The sequence below is a fragment of the Alligator mississippiensis genome, chromosome 3 (assembly GCF_030867095.1).
Source record: "Alligator mississippiensis isolate rAllMis1 chromosome 3, rAllMis1, whole genome shotgun sequence".
Taxonomy (NCBI): domain Eukaryota; kingdom Metazoa; phylum Chordata; order Crocodylia; family Alligatoridae; genus Alligator; species Alligator mississippiensis.
The window spans coordinates 216,574,859-216,587,439 of NC_081826.1; the positions used below are offsets into that span (position 1 = coordinate 216,574,859).

Here is a 12,581-nt window from a genome sequence, read left to right on the forward strand (position 1 = left end):
TGATGGGAAATGCAAAAACATTTCACTTCATGTAGTGAGGATAAATAACCCAGATTCTCGGCTGTACTCAATATATTCTGAGTGCAGCTATGGAGGTGAGGAAGGGGATATGCGAAATTCTTCCTTTAAAAAGCATGTGTTATGTAATATCAAGTACCTTATTTCAGAGAAGGTATTTAATGGGTACATCTACATGTGTGCCTTACTGCACAGTAGACTAATTTACTGCTCGGTAAAGCATCACCATCTACATGTTTGTGGAATTAGGCTGATGTAGACTAATTTACTGTGTCGTTGGACAGTCCTGTCAGATACAAGTACTATCCGATGGTGCATTAAATTACTGTGCTTAAGCACATGTGTAGAGGGTGACGGAGCTGGCTGGGGCACTAGGGTGCTTCAGCATGGGGGCTGCCCGCTGCCTAGCCCCATGCTGAAGCACCCTCGTGCCCCAGCCAGCCCCTCTACAGCACGTGGAGCCTGGTCAGAGCAGCCTTGAGCTGGCAATCCAGGACTGCTCCCATTAGGCTCCATGTGCTGCGCATGAATAAGCACTGGAGCAATAAGCACCAGAGTTTATTTGTACACATTAATTACAAGTGTAGACGTGCCCACTGTGGGGCAGAGCTGTATTGCTACCCAGCACATCCATAGATAGCAGATAGTGGAATGACTTTCAGGGAAGGTTAGCTGTGAAATAAGTAGGGAGGGAATGAGCAGCCACAGACCAAGCAGCAGCAGCACCACTAGGATGTGGTGAGGAGAGCAGATGGCAATGCTTTCCCTCCTGAATAGCCACATATATCCTTTGACAGTGCTGTGACATGGTGAGTACAGGTTGCCACCATAATAAGCCTGCCCATGTGCCATGGGTCTACAAGTCCTCAACAACACAGCAGGCAGGAGAAGATGTTAGAATCTCTATGGCTGTGATGACAGATGAAGCACTGCAGCAGAATGAAATCCCCAGTTGTCTTGGTTTCCTTGCCTTTGGATCAAGGTCCTGTTCTACTAAGAGCTGTGTAGAAGCTGATGTGCAGCAGCTACTCCATGAAAAAAGAAGTCACATTGAAGCATCTTCCAGGAAAACAGCTTTTACAGCACATTCCTCAAGCTCTTTGGCAACCAGCTACTGGAGATAGAAGCAGGATTGTGAGGTCTGGAAGCTCCTAGTTATGTACTGGCACAAAGGCAGCAATTACAAAAAAGTTGTCTAGCACATGGATGAAGCAGGAGTGTGATTTGGCAGCTGTAATGACTGAGCAGCCCTCTCCAGGATCTGCTCTGCTGACCCTACATGGGGAGGGGGTTAGAAAAGGTGCCCTAAACATAGCCTAATACAGTATTCTGTATTTCTTCCTGACTGGATAACCATGTCCAGTAGAATCACTTTTTTGTGGTCGAAAGTACAAGTGAAAACACCCCAACATTTTAGGGACCTGGAACATCAGGAACCTCACAGACAACACTAATACTGAATTCCCAGAGTGATGCACTGCAGTCGTGGCCCAGAGACTCAGGCAACACATCAATGTAATGCACTGAGTGTGACCCAGCGAGCGGGAGATGGGCAGCTCAACAAACGTGACGGTGGCTATACCTTCTTCTGGACGAGTAAAAAATAAAGAGAATACCGACTTCACAGAGTTGGTTTTGCCATTAAGATTGAACACATAAACCAACTCAATGAGTTCCTTATCAGAATTAATGAGTACCTCGTGGCTCTGTCTTAAACTGGTGGGAAGCCAATATGCCACTGCCATCAGTGTGTATGCCCCAACTCTTGACACTGCCTATGAAACCAAGGAGGAATTCTATGCCAATCTTGACCAAGTCCTTTCTGACATTCTGGAGGGAGACAGACAGATTTCAACACTAGAGTCAGAAGGGGCTCTGACCTCTGGAATGGAACCATTGGCAAGGAAGAAGTAGGAAAAGTATACTCCAATGGCATCCTCCTCTTGACCAAACGTACGGAACATGGACTCACTATCACCAACATCCTGTACCACCAGAAAAACAGGGACAAGACATCATGGCAACACCCATGATCTAAGTATTGGCACCTGATTGACTATGTCATCATCTGTGCCCAGGATCACAAAGATGTCCTTATCACCCAAGCTATGCTAAGAGCTGATGATTGCTGGACTGATCACAGACTCATCTGCTCAGTTACATCACTCCAACTGGTTCCCAAATGATGGCTGCAGCAGAAGCAATGCCGATGGAAGATCAACGTTGAAGGACTCTAAGGAGAAAGTGTTTGAAGATCATGACATCAGATCTGAAATCAAGTTCATGGTTTATCAAGCAGTTGTGATCCCCACCTTGCTGTACAGAGCTGAGACATGGGCAACATACAGGAGACATCTAAAGTTGTTGAAGTACCATCAGTGCTGTATGCAGAAGATCATCTGAATCCAGTGGGAAGACAGACACACCAATGTTAGCATTCTCCTGCAAGCAAACACCATGAGTATTGAGGCAATCATCATCTGACATCAATTTTGTTGGGCCAGCCATGTTATCTGGATGTCTGACTCCAGACTCCTGAAGCAAGTTTTATTCTCCTAGCTCAGCCAAGGCCAACTTAAAATAAGTTATCTGCCCTCCACTCAAGAGGAGAGGAGAGAAAGTACTTCAGGAACATCCTCAAGGCCAACTTAAAAAAAAAGCAACATCAATGTCAACTCATGGGAGACTATCACCTGGACTGCCCCAAATGGAAAGTTTGTTGCAGGGATCTCAGTACTTTGAAACCTCACGACAATAACAGGAGATGGAAAAGTGGGAGTGGCAGAAACAACATGTTGTGGACTGAATCAGGGTTTCACTGCCAGCCACCCCACATGGAAACACATGTTCAAGCTGCAGTAGAGTTTCTCGATCCTGAAGAGGCCTCATCAGTCATCTTCGAACACACAGATAAGACAATCATAGAAGACAATCATCCTCAACTGTGAGGAATTGCTGAAGAGAAGACATGCCCCAAGCCTGTTGTTTCCTGATTATGGGGCCAGTTCTATGCTGCCCCAGGCCTTGGCATAGTTTAGAGCAGTCTCAGGACTGTTTTAAGTTATGGCAGTTATCTGACTACCCAGAGAATGGAATGCCAGCCAGAATGAAGCAGTATTCAAGGCATGTCCCCTTTTCCTGACTACTCTCAACATCAGTTATGTGAGAGAGTTCCCAGAGAACTGATTATGCCCAACCAAGGTATAAGAATTTGTCCCAAAGTCCTATGCCTGACTTCTTATTTTAAAGTATGTGTGCTTTAAGGAGGAAGTGTTGGTACCCACTTTTTACATAATGGCCTAGTCATTAGAACAAATCACACAGAAGTGAGAGACCTGGGTTCAGTGCTCTCCTTACACACCTCCCCTGACAATGTCCTCACCACTAAGCAGTCTACTCTTGAGTAGGGGAACTCCCTGTCCCTCCTGTTGAAGTTATTTCATTTCACAAAAATAAATGCAATATTCAAGAGCCTGTGATACAGCTAGAGACTGCATGATACTACAAAGAATATCTAGCCACTGCTGCATTGGCTGTTTTTGCATCATCTTACATACGCTCAGCAGTGGTGATGTGTAAGGGGTGCACAGGGGTGCTTATGCACCCCCGGAGAGTGCCGATGCACCCCCTAACTGGCTGCCCTCCCCGCTTAGGCAATGGGCAGGGGAGGGCAGGTGGGAATGCCAGTGCCCTCCCTGTGAGCACTGACTGGGAAGTGGGAGCACCGGATTTAGGCCACAGCCACTTCCAGAAGCGCTGCGGCCACTTTTGGGAGCAGTGCGGCCAGTTACCGGTTGGTACATTTTGCTGCGGGGGGACCCTCCCACCCCGGTCGGCAAGATTGGCTGTGGGGGGAACCCCCTCCTGGCTGCTGACTATTCACTGGGGGCGGGGGGCATATGCCCCCCCAACTAAGTTGGCACCAGTCACCCATGAGGCTAATGCCTGCCCCACCCAGCCCTTACAACTACAGAGTCTGGCTCCCTCTTGCACATTCGCTCACTTGATGTTATGTGCTTTCTCTTGCCCTCCTCTCCCCATCCGCATCCACCCTGACCCATGAATCTTGAATTTCCTTCTGTACAGCTTCAGCAGGAGAGATGGAGTGTGTTCCCACTGAGAATAGCTTATAGCCTGATTGTTTACTTTTTAAAATATACTACTAGAATATAGATTTCTTGCACACTTTAAAATGCTATTCTTCCATATTTAGGCCTTAGTAATTTGAAAGTGAATTTGTCAGGCATTCATAGCATCACAAAAGAGAACTACTCAATACCCAAGCAGGCTAAGTAGATGACATTAACTCTGGAGAATATTTAGAGATTCCATTCAATTTCTTTTTTCTTTCTGTACAGACAAATACAGAAAAAAATGGAAGCAACGTGAAATGCAGAATATAATCTTCACTTTAAAAAAAATCTATTAACAGAGTTCAGTTATTTACATGTATAAACATCAATGATGAGAATTTATGATTTAGTTTGTCTACACCTTCCTCAAGAGAATTTCAAAACACTTTAAAATAAAACTTTACCACCACTTGACAGCAAGAAGCGTAAAGTCACAAAAGCAATACAAGATTTACTAAATTAAATAAGATGATTTTCAAAATTAAAATAGGTTTTAATAAAAATCTTCACAAGTATCATGACTTTTCTCCTCCTCCATCTGTTGACTGGGAAGGAATGTATATTATACTTCTTTTTAATATTCTTTATTCTGTTGAACAAGTTTTTATTTTATTTTTCTTATCTGTGCATGTTATGTAATAAAAACAAAACATTTAGAACAATGAAAAAAAACCCATCATTATACGTGCTTGAAATAAATGTGTTGGCCAAAGAAAAATAATGGAAAATAAAGAAGCTCTTCCTAGTTGTAAGGGGGATTTAATTGTAGGCTATTAAAATAGAAATCTACAATGATATCAATTCCTCTTTGTTGCAGGATAATGGAAGCAAACACATGCATTATTTCAGGGAGATGGAAGGACAGACAGAGAGACTTCTGCTCAATATGGAGATGCCTATGCAGAAAATTCAACCATTGAGTCATAACTGTCCTCAGTTTTCAAAGACATCCCATGTGCCAGAAGGAAGAATTGGATGGAGTCATGCTACTTTCAATCTCTGGAACATGGTTTAAAAACAGTAAAACTTATAGTGATCCATCCTATTCACCAAGCAGACTGGGACTGATGCAAATGCTAAAATAATAATATTTTTTTCTGCTTCTTTAACGCATTTCCTCTAGGAATCTCAAATCATTATCCAAATATCAAAAGAGATTCGTAGCAGCACTATGCTGTGGCTAGCATAATGATGCGACTGAAGTACGGAGGTAGCAAACTGAGGTACAGAGATGTTGTTACTTGTCTTAACCAAACACAACACAGCATGTCAGTGATGAGTTTGGAAGTAGAGACCAAAGGACAAATTCATCACTGACTTGCACCTTCTATATATCTCTGCCATCAGTGCAAAGTGGATGCAGGATTTTACCATTCTGAAAGCATTCTGGTAGAGGTTTACATTCTAGAGACCTCAAAGGCCCTTTTGTCCCCTGATCCAGCCACTAAGCAATGCTTTCTTAAAGCCATCTCAAGGCAACTACAACAGAGTCAGAAAGAAATTCCTCCTCACAAAGAGAATGGAAATGGTGAAATGTCCCTTGCTGGGAATTAATGCCAGGAGAACGGAGACCTCAGGTGACATTAAACTATGAGGCCTTGCTGGTATACTACCCAACCCCTAAATCCCAGCATGGGGAGCACCTTGGAGATAGGAAGAGGAAATGACTGAACTGCTTTGCTTCAGCTGGATTTTAGCTTATGTAAATTGACCAGTTTGGGATCTGTGTTTCTAATTTCCATAGACTCCTTTGGAAATTCATAGTTTAAGACCTACAGTCTGCAAGAGCAGGGGCATCAAAAATCTGGTCCACAAAGCCCTATCATTCAGCGCATGGTGCTAACTATGGGTAACACAACTGACCCCATGCAATGCATGCAGCATGTACAGGGCAGTCTGGGACACACACTGTACACATCGTGGAGCTGGTCTGTGAGCACAATCCAGTCCACGGATTGGCTCCGCACCCTTCATCCAGCCTGGTGGGCCAGATAAATGCGATACGCCTGGACTTTGAACAATGGGAATGAAACAACATATAGCTACTAAGAGAGGAAGAGCACACACTTCGGCTTTATCTTAAGCTTCACTTACTTTTCTCAACAAACCTATATAGTCTCCATCCCCTCAACCTCATTCACTCCTATACAGCTCTTCCCTCTCCCAAATTCCAGCACCACCTTACACAAGGCTCTTAAAAATCAATTGGGAAAAAAAAGAGACTATAAATAGTTAGGAAAAGCACTATGTTTATTGATTTTTTTTTGTGATCACAGCAAATCTAAGATGTTACTGTTATAGGAAAAAAACACCCTGCTATGTTCATGTCTAAGAGCTTATACCACAGAATAAACCTATAATTACAATTCTGTAATTCTCAAAACTCAAGAATTGAGACAGTGATTGAACATAAATCAGCAGGAACCAAGTCTGATCAATCCTCAGGAGACATACTAGTTCACTCTTCTGATTAACTATATTTGCCAACAGGGCAGGATTAGGCCACTTCCAGAGGGCCGTTTTGGTTACATGCTGTTATACTCTTTAGACTAAGAACAGGAGCTGGGATGAAATGAAACTCATCAAGATACATACCCTGCTCTCAGAGCAGAGATGACTACAAAGGGAGTACAAATCTGAGAGGAACGTAGCAAAGGAGAGATTAAAATGAAAGACTATAAGCCTGCAGCTTCTATTTCCCACTGGAGAGTACTTGTTGCTCTTTATTTAAAACAGTTCCATTTTCTGAACAAAGTATGGTAAAAATCAACATACCGGCAAGCGAAACCTTGCACTGATATCAGACAACACACTCAACAGTGCTGTTAAGTGCAGCAAGCAGGGAGAATGTATAGCCCCGTATGGAGACAAAGTTCAGGTCTGTTATCCTGTGGCCAGGTTTTTCTCTCTAGATGTGGTGGATATGGGCAGGGAAGTGACATTTGGTAAAAGAGCAGTGCTACCTCCATGGCACTGTCAATTTAAGAATGTTTCTTTTAGATTACAAATTAATCTTTATCGTCTTAATTGAATCCCACTGTGTTAATTTGAACCCATTTTTCAATTTAATCAGGATTTAGTCCAAACCTCAAAAGTATTCATGATTGATCCCTGCTTCATATCATGCACTAATATGATTAGCATATGTGCCATTTAGTGCTCCAAGCTGCTAATGAAAATGCTAACAAGTACTGCATACAGAATAGAGTCCAGGGACCAGAACCCATCTTCCCAGATTCACACTCAACTATTAATACCCTTGCTGCCTGTGTTAGGTTTATTTTAACCATTGGCTTATCACTTTTGAAATAATGCTGATTTATCTACACTTCTCTTGTTTGCCTGCAAGAATCATGGGGAACTGTGTTAAGTGCCTCATTAGAACTGATACAGGTTGTAGCTGTATTGATCTACAGGCAAAAGAAATCAGAACTTATGGTAGAGATTATATATTTTATTAGACCAACTAGATATTGGCAATATATATATTTGTATGCTTTTAGGTGCACACACCCTTCCACAGGCTTAGGAGAATGCAAAGATTGTAAAATTTCTCCTAGGTGGAAAATCCACTAGGACTGAAATAGATTAATAGAAAAAATAGGGTTTGAATAGACCTCAAGAGATCATTAGGTCTAGCCCTCACTCAAGGGAGGAATATCCCTGTTTAAATTGCCCCATACAAATATTTGTCTAACACCTGAATACACCATGTTACCAGAATTTCCTTTATCTATCAGTCTTGTTTAATACTCAAAGAACAAAATTTAAGGAGGTCCAAATTCCTCTCCTGAAGGCAAAGGGAACTCAATGTGCAAAGAGAAACTACAGGTGCGTTTCCTTTGTTTACAATTTTTTGAACTAACCATATTGCTTCCCTTCTCCGCAAGTACCCTGTACTCACCCTTTTTAACACTTCTCTTTGGACAACTTTGAACATCTGTGCCTAGCTGCTTTATTGATAAAGCCTGGCAATCTGGATTTCTAAATTAGAGGTGCATTTTTACTCCTTTTTCTGCAGTTAGCCAAAATCTGCATCCTGTGCATTGTTCCGGTTAGGAGAAACTGATGATGGAGCTAAATATTTCTTTGATGCAGTCCTGTTTATATACACAGAAAATACAAATTCTGTTTCCTTGAGCACAGCAGGCATCACACAAGAGACGGTCTTTTTGCCCAAAGTTCAAAGCCTCACAAGCAAATGGCCCAAAGCACTCACTCAGCTTTTTTCTCAGAACCACCTTCCTACTGCTTTTTCTGCTTTCTCCATAACCCTCTTTCCCTTGATGGTTTTTCTGTAGCTTTATCCCCATTTTCCTGTCACAGATACATCCAGTTCCATTTATTCTCATCAGAGTGGAACCTCAGATTGGGCTGTTTGGGGAAAACCCACTGCAACCTTGCACTTTTTTTTGATGGGTGGAAGTCCCCTACTGTACAGTTATCTGTTCTATATGAAGATCAATTTTGTTTTCCAGTTTGTCCAGAAGGAAAAAGTGTTTCTTACATGCACAGCTCAAACAAAGCTGAATTTAAATGTGGATTGTAGAAGGGAACTGAAATTATATTAAGACTTATACTTCAAAACTAAACCCTTCTCCATCATTGAAGCCACTTCACTAGAAACTTAGTTAAAATTCAAGCTCAAGTTCCAGAAAATTTAAGGAACTCTCAGAGTTCATTTCATAGAATCATAGAAAATGAGGGTTGGAAGGGACCTCAGGAAGTCATCTAGTCCAACCCCCTGCTCAAAGCAGGACCATCCCAAACTAGATCATCTCAGCCAAAGCTTTGTCTAGCTGGGTTTTTGAAAACCTTCAAGGATGGAGCTTCCACCACCTCTCTGGGTAACCTGTGCGTGTTTTACTACTCTCCTAGTGAGAAAATTATTTCTAGTATTTAACCTAAACTTCCCTTTCTGCAACTTGAGACTGTTGCTTCTTGTTCTGTCATCTGCCCCCACTGAAAACAGTCTAGTTCCATCCTCTTTTGAACCCCCTTCAGGTAGTTGAAGGCTATTAAGTCCCCTCTCAGTCTCCTCTTTGCTAGTTTAAATAAGACCAGTTCCCCCAGTCTTTCCTCATAAGTCATGTCCCCCAGCCCCCTCACCATTTTTGTTGCCCTCCACTGGACTCCAATTTGTCCACATCCTTTCTGTAGTGGGAGGCCGAAAACTGAACACAGTATGCCAGATGTGGCCTCACCAGTGCTGAATAAAGGGGAATAATCACTTTCCTTCACCTGCGGACAACACACCTACCAATGCAGCCCAGTATACCATTAGCCTTCTTGGCAACTAGGGCACACAGCTGGCTCATATTCAGCTTACTGTCCACTGTAACCCTCAGGTCCATTTCTGCAGAGCTGCTGCCCAGCCAGTCAGCCCCAAGCCTGTACTGGTGCATGGGATTGTTCCATCCTAAGCGCAGGACTTTGCACTTGTTTTTGTTGAACCTTATGAGATTCCTTTTGGCCAAATCCTACAATTTGTCTAGGTCACTCTGAATCCTAGCACTACCCTCCAGCGTATCTACTACTCCCCATGGCTTGGTGTCATCTGCAGACTTGCTGAGGGTGCACTCTACCCCACCTTCCAGGTTGTTGATGAAGACATTGAAAAAAACCAGCTCAAGGACTGACTTTTGGGGCACCCCACTTGATACCAGCTGCCAACTAGACATTGAGCCATTGATTGCTATTCTCTGAGCCCGATGCTCCAGCCAGTTTTCTATCCACTTTACAGTTCATTCATCCAGCCTGTACTTCCTTAGCTTGCCTGCAAGAATGTTATCAAAAGTCTTGCTAAAATCAAGGTACACCACATCCATTGGTCTCCCTGTATCCACAGAGACAGTCATCTCATCATAGTAATGCAATACATTACTTATCACAGTAATAGAACACACTGGTCACGTTACAGAAATAATAGCCATTGTTGGAACCACTTTAAACTTTTGAATGCAAAAAATGTGCAAAAGGGAAAATTACATTTCTAAATGTTTATGTTGTTAATATGACAATTATGGATCTCCCAAGGGAAAAGAGATGGCCTAAGAAATAAGATGACATCAGTAAATACTCTCCTGAAAACTGCTCTTCCCCAAACATAACTTTATGGTACAACTTATTTAGGATTAAATTGTATATTTGGGTAAACATGTGGTGCAACTCCCAAGGATGCACTGGGTCCCTGAAAGACAAATGCCTCTCAGTTTCCTGACTATATTTTTCATGATGAATTTACTGTCCTTGTCTCATGAGCAGCTAGCTCCATGCATGGAAATAGTGAACCATAGCTCTACTATCCCAGTTTTTTCCTCTGGGAGGATCCTCAGATGTATAGCTCTGCAATATCACCATTTAGGATCCATGTACCCTAAAAATCAAGACTGAAGGTAAGGAACTTCTTACTTTAGGGACATTACTGCCCCTTTTACGGGTCAGTTTAATCCAAAGGTTCGCAAACTTTTTAGACTCAAGGGCATAACACCCTGGTTGAGAATCACTCATTAGCCCATAGGTGACTTGCTATCTGGAAAGTTGAAGAGCAGGGTATGTTTTTTTCTTTTTTCAAACTTGTGGTACCTCTACTAGCATTCAATATAAGACTCCTACTGCTGCAGTAAGTACTACAGAGAATCCAGGTGGTTTTTACCTGAACATGGCGTGTAGTTCAAAATAGACATTTTGAGACTGTCAAGGCCTAGAAACAGTAAAAAAAAGGAATTGAAAAGGAAAAGCAATATAGGAAATGTTGGGAAGAATGATGGTTAATGTACGGGCCACATAGTCAGAGGAGGACTGTAATCTTTGCTCTACCACTGAATGTCTTCCTTTGTGAACTTGGTCAGATTGCTTAGCCTTTGCAGGCCTTGGTTCCCTACATGTAAAATTAGGGTAATAAATTGTGACTATACATCCCAGTTTTGCTGGGACAGCCTTGTTTAAAACACTTGTCCCAGACATCTGGCCAGTTTGATCTAATGATCATTTTTTACTGGTTTTTAGCAGGATGGCCATAATGTTCAAAACAGGGCTGCTCTCCATTGCTTCCCCCCTCACAACATGCTCAGCTGAAACTGGAGTTCAGAGATAGCTGAACATGATGGTGCAGAAGGGAGAGGAACAGAGTCCCATTTTGACATTTCACTAATCCTGTAAAATTAGGGTGACTCCCCCGGGTGTATGTTTGAATGGCTTCTTAATAGTTAAGTCCCAATGATATTGTGCACTTCAGCAGAGATCTTATAAGAAAAAACAGTATGCAATGTGAGAAAATTAAAGACTATCCAATAATGACAGGTGGAAAGAGACTGAATTTCTGGTCTCTCAGAATATAATTTTTTTAATTATTCCAAAACTGAACAAGGGATGACATTTAGGAATGCCCTACAGACAGGGCCAGCCTACAATTATTTGGGGTCCCCTACAAGAAATAGTTTTGGGGCCCCCTGCCCCGAAGAAGCTGGAGGCAGTGGTGGGGTGGTGAGCAGCCAGATGTGAAGCTGGCAGTAGCGGTGGCAGGGAGGAAGGGGGCAAGTGGCGAGCAGCCAGACGCAGGGGGCCTCTTAGCTGCGGGGCTCCCTGTTACCACAGGTTTCGTAATACAGGACGGTCTGGCCCTGCCTACAGAATGGAAATGCCAAAGAATTGTTTTGGAAAATGTTAAAGCAACATATCGTTTGAAGATTTTCTTTTTCAGTTGCAGTTTTCCAAGCTTCCCCAGAGCGTGGGCAGGGAGCCAGGCAGCTCAGGCCCCTTAACACCCTGGCATCCTAGACTGAGGCATGTTGGAAGCTCTGGGAACCTACACAAAGCAAGCAGGCAGGAAGCCAAACAGGCTTCCATCATTTTTTGTTAGTGACTGACACATTCTTGTGAAACATTTTGAATTTGACATATGCATATTTTCCAATAGAAACATGTTCTATCTTTAATATTATGCTGAATTAAGGAGACAAAAACAATCTGATCCCTGACATTTTTTAAGTGCTGGACTTTGCAGCCTGTACCTTTTACCAGTGTGCACATGTACTTGTGCATGCTTTTATAAAAATGAATTACTGAAGAAAGCAGTGAGTGCATCCTGTGAACATAATAACACCTCCCCATATGCTTGCAGAAGAGCTAGAAACTTTGTCTGCCACAGACCTGTGCCACTTGAGCTAATGGAGTAACTAATGTCAGCAGTAGATTGCTTTAGCCTATTTGGACTAGCCATTTGGGGGCTGTGAATCACACACTTTCCAATGAGTTTCAAAGGTATTTGCTGATAAAAGGGGAATTAGGTCTCAGAAACTGAGTTCCATTCAAGGGTTTGGAGGGGAATGTGCTCTAAGGGAGCCCAGACTTCTGCTTCTGTTCCTGCTGCCCCTGAGCACATCCCTTTACCAATCTTGCATCTTACCATTTTCCTTTCCTCTAGCTTCT

The 12,581-nt window shown here is 42.7% G+C and overlaps 1 long non-coding RNA gene across 10 annotated transcripts in view; it reads right to left on the reverse strand.

The window, feature by feature from the left end:
* The window catches only part of LOC109280820 (uncharacterized), a 39,538-nt gene that overhangs the window by 18,868 nt on the left and 8,089 nt on the right, over positions 1–12,581 (reverse strand). The window contains exon 2 of one of the 10 annotated variants that reach the window (XR_009461019.1): positions 2,331–2,417. The exons of the other annotated variants lie outside the window; for them this stretch is intronic. This is a non-coding gene — a long non-coding RNA (uncharacterized LOC109280820). The remainder of the gene's footprint in view (positions 1–2,330; positions 2,418–12,581) is intronic. 10 annotated transcript variants of the gene reach the window in all.